At 40.7% G+C, this 17,445-nt stretch overlaps 1 protein-coding gene across 7 annotated transcripts in view; it reads left to right on the forward strand.

The window, feature by feature from the left end:
- KLHL4 (kelch like family member 4) overlaps positions 1 to 17,445 on the forward strand; it is a 569,208-nt gene that overhangs the window by 402,028 nt on the left and 149,735 nt on the right. The window lies entirely within an intron of this gene.

A 17,445-nucleotide genomic window follows, 5' to 3' on the forward strand; every position in this document is an offset into this window, starting at 1 on the left:
AGCCTGGTCCAGGCCTGTTTGTTGACTGCAGGTATGGCAGACAGCACTTCCTATCTGGTTCTATAACCCAAATTGGCCAACCCCAGTAAAATGTCAAACCAGTTTGTTCCTGGGATGCATGTTCAAGTGAACAGAGTAATGCTTCACTCAACTATTGGTTTTATTAGGCAGATTAACCTTTTGCTTGTTAGAATGCTGAACTTCACGTAGTCAAGCTGCCATATGAGGATGGATTTTTACACCTGGGTATTGTTTTGTTCCTGTATGGGTGGAGTTGGTTGGTCCTAGCCACAGTGTGGTTGCCCGCTGTGGCATTTTGAGGTAATTTCCTCCCAGGCTCCTGTGTAGTGTACAGTATATTACATTTCTACTAAAATACATAAATTAATATTGCATGTACTGGATAATAATATGCTTCAGACAGAATTAAGACTAGAAACTAATTTCAATGTTTTTAGGAAATTGCTCAAAACATGGCTTTTTAATCAAGCTTTTAAACATGGCACAGGCTGAACAATCTTGGCATCATCTTCTACATGCATGTACACACACCTGAACTGTGCTACAACAAAGTGGATTTGTATATCTGTTATTTTGTTTTTTTCACAACTATTTTAATTTATCCTGTCAATGTTTAACGGCCTGTAAAACAAAATGTTGCCATTCTCATGGTACCTTTTTGTTGTATGGCCATATAATAAACAGGCACCAGCCTCAAGGGTAGCTGGCAGCAAAAAAATTATCTTTTGGGTTTTTTTTTTTTTTTCTGTTTCATGTATGGTTGTTTTTTTGCATTTCATTTTAGAATGCACTAAACTTTTAGTGTAGACGAAATCCCATTCAGCGCACACTATTTCTGTTTAATGTGCATAGGGATGGTGACTTTCAAACCCACGTGCGAGCACACATTTACGCACATACCCATGGATGTGGCCACTTTATAATACATGCGTGCATGTTACAAAATAGCCTGGCTGCACGCGTATGTGTGCCAAATTTTAAGCGGGCGCACGCATGTGCGTGCAAATGCCGCTTTTACCGCGTAAATCGTGGGATTTTAAAAGGGGTGTGCGCCAACACTATTAAGTTTTACCAGTTTGTCCCAGTTCACCCAGTTAAGAGATAGGTCCTCCAAACCCCCGTATTTTAATAGCCTTCATTCACCGCAGTTAGCCCTGATCCTTAAAACCCTACATGTCTGTTGTTTTTTCTTTATTTTTTAAAGCAGATGCAAAGTTACGTAATAGCAAACAGAGGTAACGAAGTCAAAGTTTTACTCCACGCATATTTCAAACAAATGCTAATTAATCAATCTTACCAGAAAACAAGAGCAGATCACTTGAAGAAAGTATGCATTGGCGCAATTTGTCATATGGAGAGAACAGAGAAACATTTCTTGGACAAAAGTGACTGTTAAAATATGAGAACTGATAACAGAATAAGAATAAAATGTGAGTGCCTTTGGTTTTCTTAAGGATGTGGTACAATATCATTTAGGACACATTTAGGATAATGTGCTGGTGAATCTCTTACAACAATGTACTAGCTCTCAGGTCAATTTTGAACGCCTTGCTCATGCGCAAATGCCCACATACGTATAAATGTGGGTCATTCACGAGCAGTGTGAATTTTAGAAAGCTGAAAAATAACCTCGTATGTACCCATGCACGTAAGCAGAATAAAGGAGTGGGGAAAGGGGCGGAGCATGAGTGTTCTGGGCGGTGCCAAGACTTATGCACGTTTAACTCCGAATTTTAGAAACAAAACCCACAGTGTGCGTATGCTAGATATCCACGTAACTTTACTGTTACGCCTGATCAGGAGCAAATCTGTGGTTCTCAAGTTTTAGGGCTTATAGGAAAGGATGAGGGGTCCAGATCAACTGGGCAGTGTGCAGGATGGTCTGAAAGACCTCGCTATTAACTGGACAAACTGGTGACTAATTGGAAAACTGGGAATGTGCATTGTGCTAGCATGTTATAAAATTTGCCGACATATGCCAGTAAAAGCCAACACGGTCCTGTTGTTTGAAACGTCTTGAGCAAAAATGGGTAACCTACCACTGTAAAACAATTAATGAGCATGGACTGCACTTCAAGCAATATCGCAATGTACATATAGTGCAGGAGGATGTGTAATCCTGACAAAACTGATTCAAACAGTCTTATAAAACAGGATGTCTTTTATTTTTTCAATATGGCAACTCCACAAGGTTATACGAGCACCGGCTTAATGGCGTCCCCCGACACGGTCCCGTGTTTCGCCGCGGGCTGCATCGGGGGGGATCGCCACCGCTGGAATTCACACAAAAGCTAGAACATAAACAAATTAATAGAGAGTCAGAATAATAATAGGGACTTACAACCGACCATAATAAGTTCCACACAAGCATAACATACCTGACAGCAGCGTTTTGACATGACAGGGAGCGCAACGCCCGTCAAACTTGACAGGTATTTAAAGGAGACAGAGGCGCCTCCTGTAAGTTTTGGCGATCCCCCCCGATGCAGCCCGCGGCGAAACACGGGACCGTGTCGGGGGACGCCATTAAGCCGGTGCTCGTATAACCTACCACTGTCCCATTTTGTACATTTCTTGCATTCCTGACACATTATATAAATTTCTCCAATGCTAAAACAACATTTACAGAAACCAATGTAACGTTTGATTGTTGCATGAAATTAAAGTCACATACAGAAATCCAGTTAGCCAATAGACTAGTGATACTGTATTTGTGTAGTGGATTGCTCAATTAACTGTTGGCAAAGAGTAAAAGTCATATATATCTTCACTTTTCTGACAGAACCTAAGTAGTGCAAGAGTAGCCTAGTGGTTGGAGTAGTGAGTTGTAGGCCATGGAAGCCTGGATTCAAATCCCATTGCTGTTCCTTGTGACCTTGGGCAAGTCACTTCACTCTCCATTGCCCCAGGTACAAACCGAGGGCTTCATTTACTAAGAATGTTTCCCATAGACACAGAATGAGAGAAAAGCCTTAGTAAATCAGGCAGAGTGTGAGCCCTCTGGGGAAAGGGATAATACATACAGTACCGGAATGTAATCTACTTTGAAGTGGCTGAAAAGAAATAAATACATGAGAAGAGTGTGACAGCACCAAGTCCCTTGATAAATGAATTGTTTGTATATACATGGGTAAGATGACCATATAGTAGCATATGAAAGTGCCAGGCTGAACCAGTCCAGGTGTTATACCACTGCATGCCTGGAGATGCAGTTTTGAATTCCCTAAGAAAAGCAGAACTACAGGCTGAAATTAGCATTGGGGTAAAATCAAAGTGGATCTGCTGGTACCTTTTGGCATGAAGCTATACAAGTGCCTTTAGCATGGAGGAAAACCTTTCTAGCCAAACAAACAAACAAACAAAAAAAACCCCAACCCTTTTCCACAATGCACCTTGCCAATCAAGAAAAAAAACAACAAAGGTATTTCTTTTAATATTAACATCAGGTTGCAAACATTTTTTTTTTCCATATGTTTTGTGTGTTTTCATTTCTCCAACCTTTTTTTCCCCAAGAGTAAGCTTAGTCAGCTTTTCTGCCTGAGGCTCTGTTCTTTCAAGTCCCACATTGGCCAGAGTAAAAGACAAATAAAAACTGCATTATTTATAGCCAGACTTTTGATTGCATATTCTGGTAAGACAGATATATGGGGAAAACATGAAGCCAATTATCTTGGTCTGTTGCTATTGTGGCAGTGCATTCCATTAATATCCAAATGTAACATACATTACCATAGGTTATCTGAGTCGCTGAACAGCTTAGATTACAAGTTTTCTTCCTATCACCTTTCCACAGTATTCTTTTATGTGTATTTCATGTTGCATTTAGAAAAGTGCTAAATAGAAAGCTCACATAAATTATCAGGTGTTCTCTAATGAGGACTCATCGTTCTGTTTCTCAAAAACTGTAACTGAATATACATTTCTCATCCACTCAGCTACTGCAGCACCTATTGCATTGCATTCTGAAAGCAAATCAGAATTTCTTAGCATATGTGCCCGATGTTTTTAAGAAGAATAAGTTCCTAAGACTACATTATCTTAAGATTAAGGGTTGTGGGGCCCCTTTAATAAACAATGGAGGCATCCAAGGGTGATCCGGAAAATTGTAGAACCTGACTTCAGTGATGGGAAAAATCATGGAATCTAAAAATCATGGAACAAAATCACAGAACATGTAGTAAGACATTGTTTAATGGGCACAGCCAGCATGGATTTACCTAAGGGAAGAATGCCTCACAAATCTGCTACAGTTTTTGAAGGGGTTAATAAACATGTGGATAAATGTGAGCCAGTCGATTTAGGGTTAGAATTTAAAAAAATACGCAGGCGCGTCCACGTGGATGCGCTACCTGGCGCACCCACATGGACGTGCAATTTTATAACCTGCGCCCATGTTATAAAATTCTGAGTCGGCATGCACAAAGGGGGGAATAATTTAGCAAATTTGCACGGCGATGCATCGGGGCCTTCCCCAGTTCCCTCCCAGTCCGCTCCAATTAAGGAGCGGACTGGGAGGGAACTTCCCAACCCCCTACCCTAACCTCCCTTCCTACCCTCCCTTCCTACCCTCCCTTCCCTAACCTCCCTTCCCTAACCTACCTCCCTTCCCTAACCTCCCTTCCTACCCTCCTCCTATCCCTATCCTAGCCCCCCCCCTCCATTTTTTAACTCACCTTTTGCTCTTGCAAAGGAGCAGGAGAAAGTTGTGCAGGCTGGCACCCTGCCGGTGCGCGATCTCCCGGCACAGTGGCAAATGCCTGTTGTACTGGGCACCTCTCGCCCTGTCCCACCCTGCCCCCTGGACCACCCCCTTTTAAGGCCTTGGAACTTACACACGTCCTGGGGTTTATGTGCGTGGCTGGGCCCGTTTGAAAATTGGCCCGGCATGAGTAAATCCCGGCCACGGGTGTAAACCCCGGGATTTATGCGCACCAGGGTTTTAAAATCCGGCCTTTAGTGTATTTGGATTTTCATAAGGCATTTCACAAAGTCCCCCATTAAAGAATCCTAAAAAAATAATAAAAAAGTCATGGGATAAGAGGCAATTTCCTTTTGTGGATTACAAACTGGTTAAAGACAGGAAACAGCATGTAGGATTAAATAGTTTTCTCAGTAGAGAGAGTTAAACAGTGGAGTGCCTCAGGAATCTGTACTTGAACTCGTGCTTTGTAATATATTTATAAAATGATCTGGAAAGGGAAATGAGTGACATGATCAAATTTGCAAATGACACAAAATTATTCAGATTCATTAAATCACTTGCAGATTGTGATAAATTGCATGAGGACCTTGTGAGGCTGGGAAGCCTAGGCATCTAAATGGCAGATGAAATTAAATGTGGGCAAGTGCAACATTATAGTTACAAAATGTTAGGTTCCATATTAGGAGTGACCAGCCAGGAAAAAGATATGGGTGCCACAGTGGACAATACATTGAAATCATTGGCTTAGAGTGCTACAGTGATCAAGAAAGCAAACAGAATGTAAGGAAGTATTAGGAAGGGAATGGTGAATAAGACGGTGGATGTCATAATGCCTCTGTATCACTCAATGGTGAGACCACACCTTGAATTCTGGTCGCCACATCTCAAATAAGATTTAGTTGCACTGAAGAAAGTACAGAGAAGGGCGACCAAAATTATTAAGGGGATGGAATGGCTCCCCTATGAGGAAAGGCTAAAGAGGTTAGGGCTGTTCAGCTTGGAGAAAATACAGCTGAGGGTGGGATATGATAGAAGTCTATAAACTTATGAGAGGTCTTGGATTGGTAAATGTGAATTGGTTATTTATTCTTTCAGATAATAGAAGGACTAGAGGGCACCCCATGATGTTCACAAATCGGAGGAAACTATTTTTCACTCTATGCACAATTAAGTTCTGGAATTCATTGTCAGAGAATGTGGTTAAAGCAGTTAGTCTAGTTGGGTTTAAAATATTTGGACAAGTTCCTGGAGGAGTCCATAAACCGCTGTTAATCAAATTGACTTAGGGAATAGTCACTGCTTACAACTGGCATTAGTAGCATGGGATATATTTACTGTTTGAGGATTTGCCAGGTACGTGTATCCTGGATTGGCCATTGTTAGAAACAGGATGCTGGACGTGATGGACCCTCGGTCTGACTCAGTTTAGCAACTTTTTATGTTCTTATGTTAATGCTAACACAGGTAACAATGCATATTAAATAGCTGTGTTTCCGTTTAACACATGGTAATATGGAGATTTTGATCTTTATATACAGTTACCATGGTAAAAATGTAAAGAGCCGCTAATATGGTAAATTATGCAAAGCACATTATGCACATTGAATGAAGTGCAGACCATGTGAACACATGCATTCATGTCAATGTCAACAGTAAGAAAAAACTTTAATCACTTAAAGTTTTTGCAATAAAATGTGTGTGGCAATGTGAATTTAATGTTGGTTATTGCAGCTTTACACATTTTAGTGAATAGACTATTAAAAACACTGCAATAATGCAAGGTATAAATGCGCATTGCTACATGTTTAATGCATTTTAGTAAGCAGGTACCAATATCCCTTCTCAGTTAGTGATAATTCAAATTAAGAAAGAAGCCAAATAAGTGTAAATTTCTTATTAAAGGTGTTAAAATTTGTCATGGATATTTGCATTTTGTTAACAGTAGTAATTAATTTACTCAACAGATTATGCTCTAAAACAATGATGGGTAATCATCCTCTGACCCAATTCACAGCCAGATTTAGATCTGTGAATATTTGATTAAGCATTATTTGGATAAATAGTTAGCTTTAACCTTATTGGAGTCTAAGAATATTGAAAACTAGCTTTACTAGATTTGATTTCAAGTTTTGTTAATAGTTGCAAACTTGAAATAATAAAAGTAATGGAAGTTAGTAGAAAACTGAATACTTGAAATAGAAGGGTGAATTTGCAAATAATAATATTCAAACTGTGAAAAAGAGATTCAAACTGGACAAATACAGATCTTTCAATTTGGCCTTGAATGGCTTAGATTTATCTGATCTAACCTGCAGCCTCCATCAGTCTGACTCTCAATTTTTGAAACCGCTCTTCCTTGCCCCCACCTACATAAGATTTCAATTTTATTTCATTTATTTAATCACTTTTTATATTGCTATCCTGATCCAAATGAGCGCCGGTGTGCTTTATAGTTTATGACTGCTAAACCATCATATAAAAATCGATCATCATAACAGAACATAACAATAAAAAATTAAAACAAAACAAAAAGCTACTAAAATTAAAAAACAAAATTGAAGCCAAAAAAGCCAGTTCTGAAGAAGTTAATTCATCCCTATCATATGCTGTACTCATGCATTATACGACTTCAGCCATGGAAAAGAAGTAGACAGTTACATAAGAATCAATGGTACAATAACTAGGTTTAGTGGCCAACAATTCCAATCCTATTTAGTCCCTGCTACAAGTGTTTTGCATTCCTAAAAATAAGAAAATATTGAACACTTAACTCTTAAAATGTCCTGTGTCTTTATATGAGACTTTCAGATTTCCTGGTATCTTCATAACAGGGATGTGAACTGCACCGGTTGTATCAGACTAGTTGAATAAAAGTGCAACTACTGGTTAGATTTCTGCAGAAGTGATAGACAATAATAAATGTATTTACCCAAGCACATTTCCATTTCACATGGAATGCTTAACTGCTAATTTTAGACAGAAATTAAAACGTGACATCTGTCCTCCCAGAACCTAGATAATTGCTGTTTCTTTTTCAGATGATCCTTTTATGACAAAACACAAATGTTCTCATAAGTATGATCCAAAGATTGTGCTCAAGACTCTACAAATGTTCTTCTCCTAGAAGTTTGAGCTGGGTGAATATAGGGATTCAAGTCAAGTTGTTAATCAGGAACTTATCAAACCCAATTTGATTTTCAGTGTCACCTTCCTGGACTCTATTCCCTTGTTTAAGGTAAGGTACAGTTTAAAGCAGAAACATTTAGCATTCTCATTTCATGGAAGATCAGCCTGGGATACTGTCACAGGCTGGCTAATAGAATGCTAGCCATGACTCGCCTCTTTTGTCTTGTTCTCTGCTCTCCCAACCTTAGGGCAGGTGGAACCCTAGGCAGACTAGGCAGCTGCCTAGAGCTCTGCCGGTCTGGGAGCGGCAACGACTTGGCTTTCATTCTTCCCACCTGCCTGGCCCATAAGAGGAAGTGGTGGATCCATGTGGGTGGGAAGGAGAGGCCATGCTGTCACAGCCCAAAGCAGGAGGGAAATGGCATGTACTCCAGGCTGTCTCAGGAAACAGCAGCATTGGCCCCGGCACATGCAGAATTCAATCGTAGAAGGAGCAGCAGCAGCAACAGCACATCCCCCCCTCCCCCACCCCACAGGTGCAAGAACAAACCAGTATCAGTCCCCATGGCCTCACGAACGATTAAATCCCATCTGCTGCAGGGCTGAAGGAGGAGGCTGCCGTTTTGCTTCTGATGAGAAGAGGGAAGAAAGTCTGAGAGTGTGTCTGAGTGTGTGTTGGAGCCTGTCTATGTCTGTGTGTGCATTGAAAGCAGGTCTCTGTGTGTGTCTGTCTGTGACAGCATTTCTCTGTGTGTGTGTGTGTGTGTGATTGTGAGACCATGTCTGGGTCGGTGTGTGCATCTTAGAGATGTCTGTGTGTGTGTGTCTGTCTATGAGAGCATTTCTGTGTGTGTGCATGCGAGCATGACTGTGTGTGTGTGCATGTGAGAGAGCATGTCTTTGTGCCTGTGTGTGTCTGAAATGTCTGTATATGTGTCTGTAAGAGCATGTCTGCATGTGTCTGTGAGAGCATGCTAATATGTGTGTGCATGTATGTGTGTGTGTGCATGCGTATGTCTGTATCTCTGTGAACGAGCATATGTATGTGTATGAGAGAGCATATCTGTATCTGTGTCTGTGTGAGAGCATATTCTGTGACTGAGCAAATTTGTATGTATGAGAGAGAGGAGAAAGATTGTGAGCAACAATCCCTCACCCCTCCCCTGCTAATTCATGCCAATCTCATGGCATCTGGAAATCAAAAGATCCCAAATATGGACAGCAAGGGATTTTTTTCTCCTTTTTAAGTATTAGATGGCGTTTGTGACTGTAGAAATATTTTATTGGTCTTTGGAAAATTTATGAGTTTTAATTATTGTATGTTATTCATTTTATCAGCTGTTTTGAAATACTTTTTTAATTAGTATGGTTTTACTTCTACTGATTTATATTTCATGATTTTATTGTTTGATGTTTATGAGGAATTGTAATGCTTCTGTTTTTTTCATCGTTGCACTGCATACATAGTCTGGTTTGTTGTGGTTCACAATTTTTTTGTTTGCTCATTTGTAGTACTAGTTTACAGTCCCTTTATTCTGCATTTGGCTTATTGTATTTTTCATGTGTGACCAAATTGACATATTCTGCTAGTGTGTAGGTTCTGTGTAGGGATCTATAGCAGCGTGGCTTTTTCTGTTGACCTAATAGTAGATGTATTGGCATTTTAGTACCTGGTTTAATAATTGCACTGTTGCTTTTGTTACTGTTTGAGTGCTGGCAGTTATTGCAATTTTAATATGAGAGATTTACTTTATTGAAATTGTAATTCATTGTACTGGAGGCTTTTTGATGGACAAGCCCATACCCAACACACATTACAATAGACCTAATACCAATTCCAAGGGTCTTTTTTTACTTTTTTACAGTGTTTTACAGCACTGCATGTAAATATAATACACATGATGTGACTGTACTTTAAATGTTCTTGTTCATGTAAAATCTATTATCTTCAATGCATAATTTTAATTAATTTTTTTAAATTGTGTGTGGGGAGAGTGTGACCTGGGGTGGTGGTGGTGGGGGGGGGGGGGGGGAGGGGGCGGGGGTGTTTGCAGCAAATGTAAGTTTTGCCTAGGATGTCTAATACCTTTGCCCAATCCTTTTTCTCTGGGGGGAGCGATTAGGGCAGGCAGGAGCAGGTGGTGGTATTTTTATTTTGGTCCTTGTTTTCTCCTATGAACCATGCAGTGGGAATGTTTCCTGCTGGTTGGCTCTTGGGGCCCAGGGATCAAGGAAATTGGGTGGTCTGAGGCAGCTGTATAAAAGAGAGGCAGGGACAGGTCTCCTGTGCCTTTCGCTTCTCTAGCAGTTGCTCCCTCTCAGCTACCCTCTTTCTTTTTACTTTGCCTTTATGTTGTTTTTGTGATGTTCTGCTTGTTGGCAGGGTTGCAGCTTGGGGAAGTGGGTTACCTGAACTTTGGGCCTTTTCTGAGTTTTGGGAATGGGTTGTTCCCTTGACAGGGGAGGGAGGTATTTGGGTTAACTGGCTTCAGTTATCCTGAGTCTGAGCACCTTGCTGGTGGCCATGATGGGTGCCATGTGTGAGAGATGCAATGGTTATGCCTACAGGATGGTGACCTGGGGGTAGGATATCCTATTGGAGCATGGCAGGTAGACTACCAGGGCAGTTCATGTTTGGGGATGGGGATGGTGGTTAGGTGTGAAGCAATGAGATGGTGCTGTTGTTTGTTGCTCAGGTATGTCTAGTGTTTAATAAAGCTGTGGTCTTGACCTCCACAAGTTTCTCATGTATTTTTGTGGGATGGATGTGGAGTGGAGCTGGTGGTCTGGGATACCAGTATTTTGTTTTATTTTATTAAATATGGCTATTAATGACAGGAAATAATAAAACTCTAATTTGATCCATGCAGCTCAATCAAAGTTAACGATTAATTGTAATGCAATAAGTTAAGGCTGGGAGAATGAAGTCTCTCTAAGACAGTTTTGACATGGTCTCAGGGCACTTCCCCCTCATTGCTGAACCCCTCTCCCCTTTTTTGGTGCTTCTCATCTGGCCATCTTCCTCATAGATGTAATTTTTGAATGGGCCCAAAACTGTGCCCTGATTGGCTCCCTTCTCGCAGGGGCAGATAGTCAGAGGAAGGGTCGATGTCTGGGTTAAATAGAGTGGCCATCCTTCCTGGGCATCCTTTTGGCAGCGTTTTTCCCCCTACCTTCCTCCTAATTTTTTAAAATTCTTTATTTAACCAAATTTTCCAGCATATATCAGAGCATATATAAATAGCCACATCAAAGCATCAAACAAAACAAAATAAAATGAAATGCAACACACAGAGTATAAAGCAAATAAACATACATACAAATTCATCCACCATCAACTTCAACTCGATCTTGAATTCCCCTTCAATCTACACTCCTCCAACAGACCAACTAGAGATATTCACAAAGGAACTCTGAAATTTCCTCCGACTAAAGCCACACACCTCTCCTCGACCAAAGACCGAGCGTTTTCGATCGCAGGCCCATCTATCTGGAATAATATCCCTTCAGACCTCAGATTGGAACCCTGCCTTTTAACTTTCAGAAAAAAACTCAAGACGTGGCTCTTTCACCAAGCTTTCGGGGATTCCCCAGACAATCACTAGTTGCCCTTCTCTTACTTGGACGATGGCCTTTGATCTTCATGAACGATGACTAGGGCACCTCTAGGTTAAAGCACTCTTAAGCTTTAACCCGTATCCTCTATTGTATTTCTTAATTATTTCCACCTTTACTTCCTTCCAGCTATATAAGCTTCCAAGTTCTTTACCCTTGTTGAATGTAACTTGCCTTATTCTTTTCTTTTGTTTAATTTTCTTTAGTTATGCTACAGTTATACCCTTGTTAAATGTAAACCGATCCGATATGGTTATTACTATGAAGGTCGGTATAAAAAAGTGTTAAATAAATAAATAAATAAATACATAGTGTTACAGAGTATTACAATGACCCAGCTCAATGGTACACAATGAGATAAGGGCCAAATCTCAAACATTCTCATAAAGCTCCATACTTCATATAGGGCCCACTCCAGAATGAGCATAATATTGATCATATATACTCCGAGACACTTTCATACTTAATATTCCCCTTTTAAATCAAATCAAAGCTTCTCAATATTAGCCATATCTCGCACTTGTGATCTCCAATGTTCCATCGAAGTATGGAACTTCCAAAAGGTTACAATCGTAAATCTGGCTGCCAACAATAGCTGACCCACCAGTTTATGAAATGTTTGGGGTACAAGTGAGCCAGCCCATCTACCTAACAAACCCAATGTAGAAATGACATGGACAGGGATATTGGATATCTCTTGGGTCACCTGTGACCAAAATTGAGAAACATGCAGGCAGTGTCATCACATATGTATGTATGTGCCCCTTTCTCCACACCCACGCCAACACAAAGGGTTCACATCAAAAAGAAAATTGGAGCAGTACACTGGGTACGATAAGTTCTGTGCAGTAGCTTAACCATGAGCTCAGTTCACCTACCTCATATATTAATATGATATGCCACTATCCATATTTTCTTCCAACCCTTGACATCCAACTCTACCCCTAGATCTTCATTCCATGCTGCTATCAAGAAAGGAATTGTGTCTGCACCATACTTCTCTTCTAAAATACCTCTGTACAGTATGGCTATACCTTTTTGTTTGCACCAGAATCACTTAAGTATTTCTCTACCCTATTCAAGGGCCATAGAGGCCATGCCAAATTAAAATGTTGCTCTAAGGCAGCCTTCAATTGGAAGAAAGGGGTCCTGGTACCTGAATCAAGCTCATAGTCATTTTCTAAATCAGAGAAATTCAGGAATCTGTCATCTTCCCAAAACTGAGATATAAATACCAAACCTTTATTTCTCCAGCTCTGAAAAGCTGAAGAGTAGGTAGAGCCAGACAGAACAGGATTCTCATATATTGGGGCAACAGGTGATAGCTTTTTCTCATCTTGTCCCAGGAATATTTTAACCTGACCTCAAACTGAGAGTGTGTGTGCTAATATAGGACTTGATCTACAAATTTTTCAGCACATGGGTGAACTGGGAGGAAGAAAAGGGAGCATAGCTATATTAACTATCTTGGCCTGTACCTGTTTCAAAGAAATGCCCCCCCCCATTAAGCTACTCATGTAGACAGCCCAACCTGCTGGCCCAATAATACAAGTGCAAGTTAGGTAATGCCATACCCCCCTGTGACTTAGGCAACCACAACTGCCCAAGCCTCACCCAGGCCCTTCACCACTGCCAAATAAATTTAGCCATTAATCTATGCTTCTATACAAAAACATGGGCCAGGACTGTCCATGAAAGGTGCTGAAATAGGTACAGCAATTTAGGTAGGATGTTCATTTTAAGCAAACTAATCCTTCCCATACAGGAGACAACAAATGTTCCCAATTAGTCAGATCCTGATTTATTTTGCTTAATATTGGCTCATAATTCTTAGCATACACATTTTTAAGATTCTTAGTAACTGAGATCCCAAGGTATTTTAAACCATCCTCTACTTTCGAAAAATAGATAAGCAAGCTGGAAGAGGTACTCAGTCACAAAGAAAAAACATCTCAGATTTGTTAAGATTTTCTTTTATCCTGATAATCGCCCAAACTCATTAAGAAGGTCAATCAAAACAGGACCAGATACCCATATTTGAATCAAATCTAACAGAATGTCATCTGCATTCAAAGAGATGACATGCTCCCTCCCCCTAAAATGCACTCCTGTAATATCAGGATGTTGACGAAACACTCTCACCAGTGGCTGTATTACCAAATTAAACAAGAGAGGGGACAGCAGACAGTCTTGCCTGGTACCATGCACAATCTGAAAAAAGGGAGACAAAATGTTATTAAATAATAACTGCATCCATGGCCTTTCATGCATTGCGATACCCAAGCTACAGATCTGTCTGGGATACCAACATGGGCCAACACTTCAAACATGAAAGGCCAACATACTCTGTCAAGGCCTTCTCCACATTTAACAGCATCAGAAGACCAGAGACCTAGCCAAATGTAAGATATTGAACATACGCCTAGTATTAGAAGTGGACACCTTACATAGAAACATAGAAACATAGAAATGACGGCAGAAGAAGACCGAATGGCCCATCCAGTCTGCCCAGCAAGCTTCACACATTTTTTCTCTCTTACTTATCTGTTTCTCTTAGCTCTTTGTTCTATTCCCCTTCCACCCCCACCATTAATGTAGAGAGCAGTGATGGAGCTGCATCCAAGTGAAATATCTAGCTTGATTAGTTAGGGGTAGTAACCGCCGCGATAAGCAAGCTACACCCATGCTTATTTGTTTTAGCTAGACTATGTTGTACAGCCCTTGTTGGTTGTTTTTTCTTCTCCCCTGCCGTTGAAGCAGGGAGCTATGCTGGATATGCGTGAAGTATCAGTTTTCTTCTCCCCTGCCGTTGAAGCAGAGAGCCATGCTGGATATGCATTGAAAGTGAAGTATCAGGCACATTTGGTTTGGGGTAGTAACCGCCGTAACAAGCCAGCTACTCCTCGCTTTGTGATTGCAAATCCTTTTTTTCTTCACCCCTGTCGTTGAAGCTATGCAGGATATGCGTGAAGCATCAGTTTTGGTTTTTTTTTTCCCCTGCTGTTGAAGCAGAGAGCTATGCTGGAAATGCGTGATGTATCAGTCTTTCTCCCATGCCGTTGAAGCAGAGAGCCATGCTGGATATGCATGGAAAGTGAAGTATCAGGCACATTTGGTTTGGGGTAGTAACCGCCGTAACAAGCCAGCTACTCCTCGCTTTGTGATTGCGAATCCTTTTTTTCTTCACCCCTGTCGTTGAAGCTATGCAGGATATGCGTGAAGCATCAGTTTTTTTTTTTTTCCCCTGCTGTTGAAGCAGAGAGCTATGCTGGAAATGCGTGATGTATCAGTCTTTCTCCCATGCCGTTGAAGCAGAGAGCCATGCTGGATATGCATGGAAAGTGAAGTATCAGGCACATTTGGTTTGGGGTAGTAACCGCCATAACAAGCCAGCTACTCCCCGCTTTGTGAGTACGAACCCTTTTTCTTCTTCCTTGCCGTTGAAGCAGAGAGCTCTGCTGGATGTGTGAAGTATCAGTTATTCTTCTCCCCTGTCGTTGAAGCAGAGAGCTATGCTGTATATGCATTGAAAGTGAAGTATCAGGCATATTTGGTTTGGGGTAGTAACCGCCGTAACAAGCCAGCTACTCCCCTCTTTGTGAGTGCAAATCCTTTCTTCCATTTCCTCTTGCTGTTGAAGCTTAGAGCGATGTTGGAGTCACAGTAAGCATGTGTATGTTTATTGAATAAGGGTATTGTGTCCAGGCAGTAGCCATCATTCTGGCGAGTCACCCACTCTTCATTGGCGGCCTCTTGACTTTATGGATCCATAAATCCAGTTCGACAAATCCAGTTTAGTCCTGATGAATCAAACCAGTCCAACCTCATCTGCAAAACTTTGGCCAGAATTTTGAGCAGAGAAATGGGCCAATATGAACCATATTCCATTGCATCCTTTCCAGGTTCATGTAAAAGGGTAACACTAGCATCCGCCATGTCTCTCAAAGAAAATCTAGTCAACCCTGCCGAATTGAAAGTCGAATACAGAAGTGGTTTCAAATCCTGAAAAATCTTTTGAAAAAAGCTATAGAGTATCTATCAGGGACTGGACACTTGCCTCCAGGCAGCACCTTAACTGTCTCTTATATCTCTAGCATTGTTATAGGCCCTGACAGATTCTCAACCTGGCTTTGTTGGAATTTAGGAATATTAAGGCCAGTCAGAAAACACTGCATTTCCTCTTTAGTCGCCTCATTAGAATACATGTACAACTTTGTGAAGGATTGCTCTATCTCTTTAAAATTTGAGGTGAGAGCACCATCAGGTTTCCACACTTTAAAAATATAAGCCCTGACAGTCCTCCTTTTTACAGCTCTAGCCAGGAACACCCCATGTTTATCTCCGTGTTTGTAAAATTTTAACCTGTAATTTCAAGAGACTGTAGCTCTCTTCTAGCAGCTTCCAATAATTTTAACCTTTAAGGTGAACAGTTTGCTTATGCACTCTTACCAAAGCTCAAAGTTTAGTAATGAGAGCCTCAACTCGATTTTTCTGCTCCTTTTGATGAAATCTGGCAGAACTAATGATTTTTCCCCTCAAAAAAGCCTTAAATGCACCCCAACATAATGCTGGCTCATAGTCAGCTGCAGAGTTATGAAATTCATATTCAGTGATTACCTTCTTAACCAAGTTTTGAAATTGTCTATCCCCCAAAAATAAAGTATTAAGTTTCCATGTAAATTCTCTAGCCTGGTTAATCTGAAAAAGAAGTTTCAGTTGGACCGGATGATGATCAGAGATGGTTTTAGACAAAATATCACAACTTTGTGTCTGAGTTAAAAAATTGGGCAAACACAAATAATAATCTATCCCACTGTATATGCCAGGCCTTGGTGAATAAAATGTGTAGTCCCACTCCCCAGGATAATGATGCTTCCAAATATCCACCAAGCACAGACTATAAGTGAGATTTTTAATATGCACAGGCAAAACATATTTATTTCTGGGCATAGAGGTTTTATCCAAAGTAGAGTCTGGGCAGGAATTCCAGTCTCCCCTAATGCACAGCCTTGTGTACCCAAATAGAGTTAACTTATCTGTAAGTTCTCTATAAAAAAAAATAGACTGACCCTCATTAGGCCCTTAAACATTCACTAGTGTGAAATTAATAGTGTAAAATCCAAAAAAATATATCTCCCTCACTGTCACTTAGGGATCTGTTCACAACCAGAGGAAAGTTCTTATCAATGAGTATACATATGGCTTGACTACGTGAATTACGTGAAGAATGATTTACAGGTCCCACCCAAACAAATTTAAGCTTTTCATGTTCTAGACTTGTGAGGTGCGTTTCCAGTAAGAGAAGAATCTGCGCACGATTTCTACGCACTAATTGAAGGATGAGCTGACTCTTGTTCGGGATAGATATATCAAGTGCACTCAAAGAAAGACAAATCACGTCTGTAGCCATTTTAATCTGCAGTAAGATAAAGTTCAAGGAAAAATAACCCTCGTACCATTTTGAGAGCTGGGACCCAAACAAATATATTGAAAACTCTGTATCCACTCAAACCACAGTCACATAATGTGCTCCTCTGTAAATTCGAACATTGTTATCTCCTGTATGATTTTTAACCCCATCCAGTGAATTCTGGAAGGGAGGTTTTTGAACCAAGATCCAAACCCAACCCCCCTCCCCTCCCCCCATCCAAACTTAAACATAAACTTTCGACTAACCCCCAATAACTGTTTACCCCTCAAGTGGAAAATTCTTCAGGATCCAAAGGGAGGGCCACTACAACTCCCCAAAAGCTTCCTCACCCCAAACCTTAACCAACCCCATCCCACCCCACCCACCCCTCCTTAATACCTCTAATCCAAAATACCCTTTCCACCCTTCTCCTAACAATTCTCCTCATAATACTAACTTTCCTCATCTTATGCCAATTCCCAATTCTCCCATACAAAGTATATTGTCTTATTAGTGCTGCCATTCTCCAAAAAGCATAGGGCCGGATTTTAAAAGGGTTACGCCCACAAAG

This window comes from Rhinatrema bivittatum, chromosome 6 (assembly GCF_901001135.1).
Source record: "Rhinatrema bivittatum chromosome 6, aRhiBiv1.1, whole genome shotgun sequence".
NCBI lineage: Eukaryota > Metazoa > Chordata > Amphibia > Gymnophiona > Rhinatrematidae > Rhinatrema > Rhinatrema bivittatum.